At 39.8% G+C, this 14,874-nt stretch overlaps 1 long non-coding RNA gene across 3 annotated transcripts; it reads right to left on the minus strand.

Annotated features, from left to right (window-relative positions):
- Positions 1-221: 221 nt before the first annotated feature.
- Positions 222-9,742, minus strand: LOC140224765 (uncharacterized). 3 transcript variants are annotated; one of them, XR_011900009.1, is made up of 4 exons: positions 9,280-9,742; positions 7,289-7,452; positions 3,866-5,140; positions 222-3,314 (listed from the first exon to the last, which is right to left on the minus strand). It is a non-coding gene; the product is annotated as an uncharacterized lncRNA (long non-coding RNA). The 3 variants fall into 3 exon arrangements; XR_011900010.1 differs by having other exon boundaries at positions 3,862-5,140; XR_011900008.1 differs by having other exon boundaries at positions 222-5,140; positions 9,280-9,673.
- Between the last annotated feature and the right edge of the window lie 5,132 nt (positions 9,743-14,874).

Raw genomic sequence — 14,874 nt, forward strand, 5'->3', positions numbered from 1 at the left:
AACTCCCAGGAACATCAAAAATTCAGTTTGTTGCAGAGATTTGTTATGCTCGCATTGGCGCATATGTCGCAGGCATTTTGTCGAATTTTCGCTCGTCCAGGAAAGAATACTGTGTAGAGGTGCGTGTATCTGTGATGGTAAATTAATTATTCCTTGTCATTACAAGAGGATTAATTCCTAATTTTGCAGCATATCCTAAAATACAATAATTTTATTCCATGTCCATAAAAATCGGATTTATTTCAAATTTTGCAGCATATCCTAAAATACAATAATTTTAAATTAAATACAAAATTAATTTCTAATGTAGTTAAAGATAACTCCTATACCCTCAAATCGATAATAAATATATGGAAACTTGATCTTGTTAACGAAAATCAATATAGAGCAGTAACAGAAGAATTGAATAAACATATTGAAATTTAATGGCACACACATGAAAATAAAAACACAAGAGGTCTCTTTTGGATTTGTAATAACAGCTCGAAAAGTTAAGGTAAATTCAAAATGAGTTGTCAGTTGAGCGCGCAAATATGAGGACACCCATGCTGGTAATTTAAATTACTCTTGTAGATAGATAGATAGATAGATAGATAGATAGATAGATAGAATACTTTATTTTTTATCCTGGGGAGGATTTAACAAAGGGGGTTAGGTTGGGAGATCATTTACAAACATGAGATTACTTCACTATGCTACACTTATCTCTAGGATATGCTGGGCTTACAATTATGTACATGAAATAGCAGCGTTCATGATAGGCAAACTTTGTTTTTTGGTTCAGTTATTCATTTATTATGAACGATCTTATACTCAGAATTGTCGCAAAATAATTATATATATCTGTAAGCTGTTGCTCGTTTGAGTCTTTACTAAGAATTAGGTTTATGTCTTTGTTAAGGTAGCTGTGTAAGTAATATTTTCGAGTGTTATGGTAAATGGGGCAAACAAAGAATAAGTGGTGCGCATCTTCAGGTTGTTGAGTATTACAAATTGTGCAAATTTCGTTAGGGTTAATTCTATGGTTCATCTGATTGATAGTGATGTTAAGGGAGTTAACATTTCTCGCTCGTAGTTGGCTGAATAGTCTTTTTTTCGCAAAACTCACTTTACGATATAAATAATTATGGTTGGCATCAATATTCTCAGTGTTAATTAGGTTGTAATGGGGGGCAAACTTTGTTTCATTTAACTTTTCTTTGTCTTTTTCCATGGTAAGTTCTGATATTTTTCTCTGAACTTCATTTACCATTTTCCTGATCGCAGCTGGCTCTGTGGTTTCCCTAAGAAATAGATATTCTTGGTCAATTTTATGTAACATGGCTTTTAATTGAGAGAACCAGTTGTATTTAATTATATTGTACCTACTTTCATCCAGTTCCTCGAGTCGGGATAAGCATATTTTGGGGTACCTTGACTCATGCATATTTTTTACCCTGTGAAACCAGTTCAGGGCAGATTTCAATACATTTGTTTCTATATTATCTTTGCCAGTTTCTTGTCTTATGACATAAATTGCTCTTGTAAAACACATGTTTCCATAGCTTTCATAATGAATTATCCATCCCCTTTGCTTTGCTTCCCGATTCCATACATTATTTTAAGATTATTCTCGGTTTCATTCATGTTACTATAGTGTGTGTTCATGTAACTCACAGTTGTTGAGGGGCGAATCAAAATCAAACTCCAATGCTAATAGATTTCTGGTAGTGTTGGTGCCGCATGCACCAAGCGCTCATTTCCCCTTCAAAGCGCTGAGATAGGCAACCGATCCGCACGTCATACGTCACGTCACGTCGCGCCTCGCGTTTAGTTACGTCCTCGACCCGCCCAGAGAGCGCTGCAGGCTCCACTTTCGCTTGCAAACTGGCTTTTTAATTTTATAAATTTCATGTTAATTTAATTTTATTTGTGTTCGGCTCCAACTCGATTCACCACCTTCCCTATTCAATGATTCTCTCTTCTTCTGGAGTCTTCAACTATTTTCCTAACCGAGCCAACCCAACATAATGGTACAGTGGTCCATTATATTACGCAGTTTTTATCAGGTCATGGGGCCTACAGACAATATTCACACAGATTCAAAAGTCGTGACACACCCACTTGCCCATGCAATAAAGATTTAGAAGACGCACCCCACCACACACTCTTTCTCCTACCGAAAACGAAGAAAAAGTTAAAAGAAGAAACCAAATATAGACCAATATGTATTTTAAACGCCTTCTCTAAGATATCGGAATCTATTATTCAAGAAAGACTTCTGCAATTTGTTTCTCTATCAGACCGTCAAGTATGGTTTTCGTGAAGGTCGCGATCGACATTGAAGGCCATGATGAAAGCGAATTCAATTATATGAAAAAAATAGGGAACACCGTAAAATAATATTCACACAGATTCAAAAGTCGTGACACACCCACTTGCCCATGCAATAAAGATTTAGAAGACGCACCCCACCACACACTCTTTCTCCTACCGAAAACGAAGAAAAAGTTAAAAGAAGAAACCAAATATAGACCAATATGTATTTTAAACGCCCTCTCTAAGATATTGGAATCTATTATTCAAGAAAGACTTCTGCAATTTGTTTCTCTATCAGACCGTCAAGTATGGTTTTCGTGAAGGTCGCGATCGACATTGAAGGCCATGAAGAAAGCGAATTCAATTATATGAAAAAAATAGGGAACACCGTATAATAAGAGATATATGTTATGTATAATTGGAATAGATGTTAAGAATGCATTTAATTTGTTAAGATGGAAAGATATTATCAGAGAATTGGAAAAGCAAGGAGTACCGGATTATCTAATAGCATTACTTCAAGACTATCTGACAGACGGATTTGTGGAATCAGGTACACTATGCTTTGAAGTTTCAGCAGGAAGCTCTCAAGGTCCACTTTTGTGGAACATTGTCTATGATTCGATAGTAAGATCAAAAATAGATCCTCAAGCAGACAATCTTGCATATGCAGATGATATGCTAAAGGTTTTTTTTTTTTTTTTTTTTTTTTTTTTTTGTTTAAACGGAAGTGAAAATCTGCTTTTCTCCCGCACTGGATAGAGGGAGCACCAATGCTAAAGGTTTTGAAAACTTGGAATAAACAAGCTTTACTGAGAGATAGTGGGGAAAATCATAAAACTAACAAAGAAAAGAAAACACATTCCACTCGTACTACTCGCCGCCCAAGACGCGCGTCTACTCGCAGGTGTAACTGGCACTTAGGACAACTCTTTACTTCGGTTCAATCCCTTGATGAACTTGCGATCTGCACTGTCTTCCCCTCGTGCTTCCGAAGGTATAACATACTTATATTCCTGTAACGATTCCAAATTAAAATATATCAAAAATACCTTCAAGTCTCCGTTTCATAAAGCTCTCCCACCTTAAAACTATTTTGCCTTTTTAGTGCCACCCAACTTCTACGAATGTTACATAAAAGAAAATACAAATCTCAACACCTAGCGTACAGTTCCCTGTCTCGAGTCAAGTTGCAGCCTTTTTCCCAGGCTCATACTATATAAGTATAACTTAATTCTAAAGTTATGTATCTTTCTTATGCACTGTCACTGGCACTGCATTACCTCCATTTAAATTCAATCTAGTCATTAAGGATAGCTCCACTGATTACACCCAGCCAATAGCGTAGATCTCTGTATGACTATCTCAACTGATGTAAAACTACAACTCTTTTTCTTTTGGATTCAATACAGTAATAAACTTCATCTCAAAATTCCGTGTCTTTGCTTCTCACTCCATTTTTCGCACTTCGTTGGTCTCTGCACTTACAAAAGATCAGCTGGTACCGAACGGTTTTAACATACTCTCTATCCGAACATGATATGAGATTCGTGTTTAACTCACTTACGTGACATGGTGCGAAACCCGTGCTGCAAACGTGTAACACGCCCAGGCCTCATTGTGACATGGTGCTTTCACCCGTTCTTTCGTTTTTAGCCTAAAGTGACGAGCCCTAATTTCCGTTTTTCTCACAACGTGCAACTGCCAAAGTGTCTCACCATCTTTCCACCCAACGCTTTCCACTTGGACGTATTTCTACCAAACAGACCTATGTGGAAGTGAGAAATATGGGGTGTGCTCGTTAGTTCTCTTGCGTAAGAGTGAATGGGAATAATTGTGCGCCAGTGACGTCAGCGGCAATGAGTGCGCACTCTAACGGCGGGGAGATGGTCGTCGGGGCGCTTTAACTCGTGAGCCCTGTGCACAAGGCTCTCTTGCCATGCCCGCGGCTCATGAGTTCCGCACTCAGCTGCACATAGGTCTGTTTGATAGAATGCAATATCCCGCTTTTCCAATTCTTCAAAAGGAACCACGCCCACTTTTACATTGCTTCTTATGCAGATTTATAGAGCACACCCCATCTTTCTCACCTCCACATAGGTCTGTTTGGTAGAAATACGTCCACTTGGCACGTCCGAAGTTCCTTTTGCATAGAAAAGACGATAGAAGTTCATGCTCCAACCGGAGAAGATGAGGTGATTTTACGGGGTTTACCCTTTTACCACGCGCCTATGGGCAAAGCGAAAAAGAAGAGGATTTACCACCTGGACTTGGAATTCTTGCTATCGCTGGCTTTTCAAGACTCCAGCCCTGCTCTCTCTTTCTTCACCTTCTTGACGCTCTTCTGCGGTTTTTTTCTGAACTGTGATCTAAAAGACAATGCCCACCTGGATTACTCTGCCTTAGTGTTAAGTGTATTATTAGTGATTACGGTTGGTAAAGTGTTTCGTATTTTTCTATTTTTCTTTTCTACTCCCGTTTTTCGAATTTTTCTTGTTCTATCTGTCATCTGTAATCTACTCTTCTTTTTAGCGTATTTTTCTTTTTTTTTTTTGTAATTTTTTCTAAATTCTTTTGCTAATTTTTCTAAATCTTACTGTTTTTCTAAAAATTTCTATTTCTAAAAATTTCGAAAAACTCCTCCGCCTCCTGGACCAAAAAGAGTCTCCTTGAAACTTCTCTGTGAACTTCGAAGCTTAGATTGTTGCAGCAAGTCGGTGGCGACCGGGATCGGCGGGATACCTCAAGAGCAACAAGACAGATCAACGAATCCTCCAGATTAATGTAAAAAAAACGTAAATGGTCCACCGTAAAATCATTCATTTCATCATCATCAAACAACCTGGAAACAGGAACACAGAGAATGAAAAAACGAGAAACTTGGTACGGAAACTTGGACAGAAAAGACTTGTCACCGAGTGATATTTCGTGAGGGTTTGATCTCCAAACAGATTGGTACGCACTCACGGAAAAAAATGATATTGTTGATTTGAAAATTTTGCATTTAAAAAAAGTGTTCGACATGTTTCAATGTAGATTTTACAATAAAAAAAATGCTAATTTAATCACTCTCATGGTTAAATTAGCTTTCCATTTATGTAAAATGTATATTTGAAACACAACAGACATATTTTTCAACAATTTACTTGTTAAGGCAGCAATCTATTTTTTTTCCGTGCGAGATTATAGGACATTTCGTCAACGATTTTTTGTCCGCGCACCTGTTTTTCCTAGTAGTTTACGTCCACGCGTTTTTTTTGGCAAATTGGATACTAAACGTTATTAAATACAGATGCTGGGATTTAGTAAGTTTTTGGACTACCGCTCTCTTTTTGTGCCGTAGTATCTCGATCTATTTTGCGAGGGAAGCTCCGTATTCTTAAAAGATCCATTCTTAATATGTTAGAGCGCCTACAATTTCGTGAACTGTGCAACACCTCTGTTGTGAAATAGTTGTTTAATAAGGCGCCGTGGCACGCGGCGGCTGACTGGTGCGCATTGGCGCCTACAAACCTAAGGTGATACTTGAAGCATTGCGCAATGCGAGAAGTATCCCCTTAGGTTTGTAGGCGCCAATGCGCGTTTCGTGCTGGCAGCACACCGCCGTTCCGCCCTGCGTTAGACTCTAGTATTTAAACTCGCAGAGTCAGCGATTTTCAACACGTGATTTTGAAATGTTTGCACACTCTGCATGGTTTATTCTCATTTAAATTGATGGAAAGGATAAGTATAAAATGAAATTATAAACGTGTGTTTTGTAAATATTAAGGTGGTTCCGTGTCGAATTTAATGATTTCCAAAGCACTTTGATTTTTCCTTTTATACTTTGTGTTTTTACTGTGCTGCAGCGTGGTGAACGCGCAACTATCCGCTCAAATTTGGACGTATTTGACTCTAAGAGATCGATGTACAAATGGGTTTTAACTAAAAATTGCGTGCTTCTTGATTTTTTCCTCTCTTCTATTCATTTTTGTGTAGTTTCTTTCAACCCAACTACGGCTCATTGAGATTGATATCGATGCCATCGCTTGGAAAAGGTTTTACAAATATTTGCCACGTTTTAAAAATGTAAATGCTTTTATAATGAAGTAATATTTTCATTGAAAAAATAAAAAAAAGCGATGTACAAGATATATTTTACATCGACAATTTTAAGGATGGAAATAAAACCAAATACTCACCAATGACAATTTGAAAAGACAAATCAAAGGAACACGGGAAAAAAATACATAGGATCTAGAGTCCAGACTCTTGAAAACATCGACAAGAAAAAGCACTATTGATTCAATCAGAATCTAGCTTAAATCAAGAACCAAGCCTCTTAACTTAAGCGGATTTCGTTTTGATTCAAGCAAAAATCCGATTGAATCAAGAGTATTTTTCTTGTCAATGTTTTCTAGAGTCTGGACTCCAATGTGTTTTTTTCCAGTAAAGAAAGTAACATTTCATTAAAAAAAATGAGTTACCATAACAACACATCTTTCTCTCTCAAATGGAGAGAGAGAGAGAGTCAGATTGAGAGTCTCAATTTTCTCATTTTGATACCGCCATTATAATATTACATGGACAAAAAAAACAACACTTGGACCGAGTCACTCTTGCTATATTTTACGCGTGGACGTAAACTACTGGACAAAACAAGTGTGCGGACAAAAAATCGTCGACAGAATGTCCTGAAACCCCTCGCGAACCTATGGTTTTCACAATAACTGTACATATTTCTGCGTAAAACTAAGTTTCCATTGACTACAATTTGCGGTAGAAAACGTTGATTTTTGGTTCATTTCACAAACATCATATAAGTCATGAGTTTCCTAATGTAGATGGGCTCTTTTATGGGTGCGCCAAAATTAATAGTTCCCAATTACTTGAAAAATGTAGTCCAATTGACCTCCGACGTGCCGAAAAGTATAGGTGCAATATTTGGAGGTCTTCATCACTTGGTAAAATTTATACAATTAAATTTCAATTTATATTATGTGTTGCTCACCTTCAAGTACTTTTCCATACCATTTTCATTTTTCAACAGTGATTCGTCAACCCCAAACAGTTTCATTCCTTCGCAATTTTCCTGAAGAGGTTAACATGTTTCCAGCAACTGTAAGTGTAAATCAGGTTGGAGAACCCGGACGCATTCTTCCTATTTCCTATACCCTGTTAAAAAAAAAAAAAAAAAAAAAAAAAAAAAAAAAAAAAATTAGAATCTGCCAAACCTAATAAAACCTTAATTGTTGAAATCACTGCATTTTAGTGCTATGGATGGGTGCTCACATAAAGATCCGAAGTAACGTATGACCGCACCATGCTGAGGGAAAATGCCGTACAAACATTCTAGAAATGCAATATTTCTCCGGTGAACATTCATTTTCGAGGAATGTTAGTCATATTTTCCCCTAAAATTTTCAAATATTTCAGATCAAACTGTGAAAAAAATTTTCTGAAAAATATTTAAAATTTTCTCAATAAATGGACCACTAGACAAGGTACGAATTTTAGCATTCTGATACATGTTTCTTAACCAGAATTTCACGTAGAATACGATTTGCGCAACGAAAATTACTGAAACTAACTCCTAACGGAGATATTAACATTTTTATTTCACATTGGTTACGAGGAATTTGAACTGCCCGCTCACAAGAAACTCAAAGCTCTACGCGAGTCTAATTGCGCACTACAACGGTTTCAGCAATCTTCTCAATGGAGCAATGTTCATTTCCCACCATGTGTTGTTCAAACTATAAGCAATTTGCTACAGCTGAGCCAAAGCGTCAAGACTGAGGTTGCCAGATTTTTATATCGCAGAGACTGTCATGATAAACGTTTAGGGCGCAATGTGAATCACGTAGAGCATTGAGTTTTCATGAGCGGGTGGTTTGAACTCACCCTCAAGAATTATTGAATATCTTCTTAAGGATGTGATTTCAGTACTTTTCGTTGTGCGCGTCGTGTTCTACGTGAAATTTTGGTTAAGAAACATGTATCAAAATGCTGAAATTTGCACCTTGTCTAGTGGTCCATTCTTTTTAATTGAAGGAGATCTGACAAGGCAACATGTAAGGGCTCATACTGCGTTTTTCCTCAGAACGGAGGCATGGCAGTGTCGAGGCGTGAATGATCTGTTATCGACATTTCCCCATTTGAAGCTATGGTAGAGAATCGATTATTAAGGTGTTTGTTGCGAACACCCTGTTTATCGATCCTTTTCCATAGGTTTAAATTACTGATCAATCGATAAATCGCAAAGCACGCCACCCCACTGCAGCATCTGCGCACTGCGGTCAATGACGCAAAGCCACTGGAGCGGTCTTGTGTTTTCTAGATATCGGTAGGGCGTTTTCCTATAAAACTGTCCACTTCATGGTCAAGCGCGCTGTCGAATAAGTATTGTTTTACTTAAGCTAATCTTTAAGGTGAGGTGAATCGATACAAAGTAGGGTTTACCGAGTAACATACGGTAGATGTGTTGTCCGTTTTCCTTTTTACTTAAAAATCTCCGATGAAATTCAAGTTTATGTTGACTACCCTAGTAGCAATGTCCTTAAAAATCACTTCCCAGAATCTTAAAAAAAAAAAACTGCCGAACATTAATTTTTCAGGACATCCTTCTTTGGTTATTTTTAACGTAAAATTTATAGTCTTGCAAAACTGACGTAAAAAGTCATAATAAAACTCCTAGTTTCTCAAAATATTTTCTAACGATTTTTTCCGAGCATTCTCGTAAAAAAGCTGCAGTACTTTTAAGAACTTTTTAACACTTCTTTTTCTGCTGTTTTAATTCTCATAAATTTTACTTAAAAATACCCAGGAGGGGCCTCCCTTTAGTATAGCTTTCAGCACCTTTTTCGGGGACGCCTCTTCATATTTTCCGTGGTTTCAAAGGTTTTTATTCAAAAACCGGTCCTACCTGGATAAGGTTCTTTGTCCTTTTGGACGGCTGTAGTCTATTTCTGTTACTGTAGTAAAAGACAAAATATCACTCACCATGGAGGGTTACTTGATTTTCACCCCGACATACGAAGTCGCTCAGGACGAATGAAGTCTTGATTGAGCATTGGTTTCCCTAGACCTCGCCGAAGAGTAATAATTGAAGTTATTGAAAACTACATTTCTGACCACAAATGTATAAAAATTAAATATGTAGGAAAAAAACAGAAGGGCTTATTTAATCACCGAATCACACCAAAAGCATGGTTCATTTATCCAAAAAAATTCAGAGATTTTGCAGAGGATGCAAGAGAAAGAGTAGAAAAACTGGAAGAAGACCCGTCTTCCAGGCTATATCAGGATAACCGTTATTCACCATGAATACATCAGAAGTACTGACTGTAACGCACCCTCTTTTTGAATGATAACATCGCTGTACATGAAACCCAGACCAACGGATTACGCAACTTGAACATGCGTCGAATCTTATCAACCACATTAAAATGGAAAAGTATTAACATCTACTCTGACGTACTATAAGGAAGGACGCCGTATGAGCATTCGGCGTTGCCATATTTCTTCCAATGGAAAGCATTTTTACCGGGAAAATTTTGAATATTATTCTCCAAATTTTTCGGACAATTTTGTGCGCTGTTTTGATATTCGAAAATTTCAAGGAAAGATGTGAATGGCTCTCTACCAAAAAAAACCAGACACGGGTGAGAAAGAAGGAGTGTGTTCGTTGGTTGCAGACCGTAAGAATGGATGGGAATTTTAAAGCGCCAGTGACGTCAGCGGCGAAAAAAGGAAGTCCGGATCGGGGCTTTGACTCATAAGCCCTGTCCACAATGCTGTCGGCACATGCCCACGGGTCATAAGTTAGCATATAATGGTGTTTAGTTCCTTTTGATTTGATATCGAATCCCACTTTTCCATTTTACCGAAAGGAATCACGCCCACTTTTACATTGATCTTATGGAGCTCAAACAAGCCTATTCCATCTTTCCCGCACGTCTCTAGTTCGTTTTAAGACCAAATATGCTCAAATTGTCACGTGACTCAATCGCCACTGCGGCCGTCCAGCTCCCGCGCCGTGAGCGCTTCAGTGGCGTGGCATGAATTGCGATTTATCGATTGTCATGCCATTTAAACCTATGGAAAAGTATCGATAAACAGGGTGTTCGCAGCGAACACCTTAATAATCGATTCTTTACCATAGGTTTAAATGGCATGACGATCGATGTATCGCAATTCACGCCACGCCACAGGAGCGCTTGGTTGCGATATATCGATTGCTCTGCCGTTTAAACCTATGAAAACGGATTGACAAACGGCTTATTCGTAGCGAACACATTATTAATCGATTCTCCACCACACCTTCAAATGGGAAAATATCGATAATCGGAAGTACTTCTGTCACACGGAACTAAGCGCCAAATTGAGTTTCTTTTGAGGATTTTAGAATGCCGGATAGCGCGTTCTGTCAAGCAGAACTAAGCGCCATGAAAGAGCATTGCGAGTATAGGACGGGATGAGCCCAACGCCCGGTTCCGCCGCCAATCCAAGCCCCTTCTATACCTTCCTCTCCCTATGGCGTTTAGTTCCGTTTGACAGAAATACGTCCAATGGAAATGTTGCATGTGTGAGGAATTTGCGATTTGACTGTTGATTCTTATGTTAAAGTTCGCGAGAAACACGATGGTCCCACTGGTTTTCTCTGAAATCATCTCCCAAGCTCAAAGAAAGCTCTCAAGTTGAGGCCAAAATGGAGGGAATGTCCCACCCTGCCCTGAGAGTCCACCTCTACATCAAAACAAACTCTCCATGCAAAGATAGGGAGCAAATACATTAGCAGTGATGCCGTGTTTTCAGTTTTGGAGTCCCCGAATAAAGTGGCAGCCCTGTCAATGTATTTGCACCCTATCTTTGCATGGAAAGTTTGTTTTCATGTAGAGGTGGACTCTCAGGGTAGGGCGGGATATCCCCTCCATTTTGGCCTCAACTTGAGAGCTTTTTTTGAGCTTGGGAGATGATTTCAGAGAAAACCAGTAGGACCATCGTGTTTCTCGCGAACTTTTACATAAGAAACAACAGTCAAATCGCAAATTCCTCACACTTGCAACATCTCCATTGATCATTCACCGGTCGCCACTGTCTCAGTACCACTCATCGTGACGTCGATCAATCAATTATCGATTCTGTACCATAGCTCCTAATGGGAAAATATCGATAATCGATCACCCACGACTGGAGCCGCGCTAAACGGAATCATGCGCACGGGAGCTGCGATCTTTGTCGCGGATGCAAGTGAATCGCGGAAGTCAAAGGACAGACTCTCACTGGAACATGAATCGGAGTGCGAAAAAGGAGCGGGTCAATTAATTAAACGAGTCGGAGTTTTTCACGCTGTTCAACGGCCCGGAACCGCCGGGGCGCCGCACAGTGGATCGAGTCAATCAGAGAGGTCGAACATAATTTGGAAACTTTCAAAGCTTATAATTCCGTTTGTACAAAACTTTGAGTTCTGAAAAGTGGTTCCGTTGGTTTGCTCGTGAAATTTTCTTCTGTCAGCACCCCTAAAAATTTAAAATGTGACGAACTAAACATCAAAATTTGCAGTTTTAGTCAAATCTTTCATGTCCGACCTCTCCAATTGACCCGATCTACTGTGCGCCGGGCCGGGCGGAAAGTCGGAGCTGGAGTTAACGACAATATTCCCCGCCGAATGAATGAACAAACGAATGAGTCGATGAAAAATAGCGAGCGGTTACCATTCTCAAGCTCCGCGGATCCGCGTTGCCACCCGAGCGCACAGTGGACCGCGTCAACAGAAGTGGTCTGACATGAAATTTTTGGGTAAAATTTCAAATTTTCATGTTAATTTCGTCACAAATTCAATGGAGATGTTGCATGTGTGAGGGATTTGCAATTTGACCATTGATTCTAAGGTAAAAGTTCGCGAGAAACACGATGGTGCCACTAGTTTTCTCTGAAATCATCTTCCAAGCTCAAAAAAAGCTCTCAAAGTGAGGCCAAAATGGAGGGGATATCCCACCCTACCCTGAGAGTCTACATCTACATCAAAACAAACTCTCCATGCGAAGATAGGGAGAAAATACAGTGACAGGGCTGCCACTTTATTTGGAGACCCTAAGACTGAAAACACGGCATCCCTGCTAATAAATTTGCTCCATATCTATGTAAGGAGAGTTTGTTTTAATGTAGAGGTGGACTCTCAGGGTAGGGTGGGATGTCCCCTCCATTTTTGACTCACTTTGAGAGCTTTTTTTGAAATTGGGAGTCGATTTCAGAGAAAACCAGTGGCAGCATCGTGTTTCTCGCGAACTTAGACATAAGAATCAATGGTCAAATCGCAAATCCCTCACACATGCAACATCTCCATTTCAGTGTGTGTTTTCTGAGATGAAATTTCACGGAAAAACCAATGGAACCACTTTTAAACCCTTCCATTCCATATTTTCAAAGATTTAAGCTTTTTAAAGTTTTCAGATTTCGTCCGATCTCTCCTATTGACTTGGTACAGAGTGCGCCGTTTATCCTCTTAACCAGTGCAGTAAACACGGGAAAAAAAGTGTTAGGGGTTATCCTCTAAAGTTGTGGTACTACCACAATTTGTTGGATGATACGGACATTTCTGATTAATTAAGGTAGAACCGCCACTCAAGTTAGGGTAGTACCGCAACACTTGGGTTAGTAACCTAATGGAGATGTTGCATGTGTGAGGGATTTGCGATTTGACCATTGATTCTCACGTAGTTCCGTTTGACAGAAATGCGTTCACTTGCATCCGCGACAAAGATCGCAGCTCCCGTGCGCGTGATTCCGTTTAGCGCGGCTCCAGGGGCGAGTCGTGAATGATCGATTATCGATATTTTTTCCATTTGAAGCTATGGTAGAGAATCGATTATCGATTGATCGACGTCACGATGAGTGATACTGAGACAGTGGCGACCTGTGAATGATCAATGGGGATGTTGCATGTGTGAGAGATTTGCGATTTAACTGTTAATTCTCATGTAAAAGTTGGCGAGAAACACGGTGGTCCCACTGGTTTTCTCTGAAATCATCTCCCGAGCTCAAAAAAAGCTCTCAAGTTGAGGCCAAAATGGAGGGGATATCCCGCCCTACCCCGAGAGTCCACCTCTACATCAAGATGAACTCTCCATGCAAAGATAGAGAGCAAATACATTAGCAGTGATGCCGTGTTTTCAGGTTTGGAGTATCCAAATAAAGTGGCAGCCCTGTCAATGTATTATTTGCTCCTTATCTTTGCATGGAGAGTTTGTTTTGATGTAGAGGTGGACTCTCAGGGTAGGGTGGGATATCCCCTCCATTTTGGCCTCAATTTGAGAGCTTTTTTTGAGCTTGGGAGTTGATTCCAGAGAAGAACCAGTGGCACCGTCGTGTTTCTCGCGAACTTTTACATAAGAATCAATGGTCAAATCGCAAATCTCTCACACATGCAACATCTCCATTTTTTGAGGTACGACCACGATTAATTCGTGTACTACCACAATTAATTCGTCTACTACCGCAATTAATTGGAAATGTCCACATCATACAACAAACTCGTGCTTTTTTTATCCGTGGGGTCGGTCTACATTTTGCAATAAGCCCGTTGCAATTTGCAATAATATTCAACATGGCTGACGCTTCCGCGCACAAATCGTACAATTGTACCATTGCATGGTCTTTCACTCTTTATCTACGCGAGGCAAATTTAAGTACACAAACTTGCCGGCTGAGAAAATCCCGTCTCTTCGCATGTGTTTTGGTGGGTATGCGTTGGCCACGTTGAATATTGCGTAACATGCCAGTGCGCAAGGGTTGCATGGCGAGCGACTCCTCATGAAATGTTCACCTGCGCCTTAGTGTCCTTTCGGAAGCGGGAAGCCTAGAAAAACGCATATTTCTTCACGCAACTTGTGAAGTTAGGAGTTTATTCAAGAGTTTCCCTATGCACTTATCGTGATTTTTGAGCCACTTTCTAGAAGAGATAACTCTTCTGGTTGCTCTTGCTTGTGCAACTTTAGTTTGCAAGGTGTGAACTTCAGCTAGAGCATAAAGAAGAGTTGCTCCTCCCACGAAAAATCCCTCAAAAATCATGATGAACGCATCGGAAAAGTCTCAAATACACTCTAAACCTTACAATCTGCCTCAGAAATATGTGTTTTTAGGTTTCTCGCTTCAATAACGATACTACGGCACAGGTGGACATTTCGTAAGAAGAGTCGTTCCATCCAACCCCTGCGCACTACACGGAGAAAAAAACTTCGTGCATGGGACCCGAAGTTGAGGTCATATGGATTTTTGAAGTTTTCTGATCACGCATCCGAAAACTTGAGGTCGAGCTGCCGAAGTTCGGGTCACACATCGAGGCACTTCGGTATGTACCGGAGTACTTCAGATGTGTGACCCAAACCCTTCGGTGTATATCGAAGTACTTCAGATGTCTGACCCGAACTTCGGCAGCTGGACTTCAAGTTTTTAGATACGTGATCCGAAAACTTCGGAGATCCATATGACCTCAACTTCGGGTCCCCCGCACGAAGTTTTTTTCTCCGTGTAGGATGCCATATAATATTCAACATAGCCGACGCTTTCGCGCGCAAAGCGTGAGAGGGCACCCCG

This window comes from Bemisia tabaci, chromosome 6, assembly GCF_918797505.1.
Source record: "Bemisia tabaci chromosome 6, PGI_BMITA_v3".
Lineage (NCBI taxonomy): Eukaryota > Metazoa > Arthropoda > Insecta > Hemiptera > Aleyrodidae > Bemisia > Bemisia tabaci.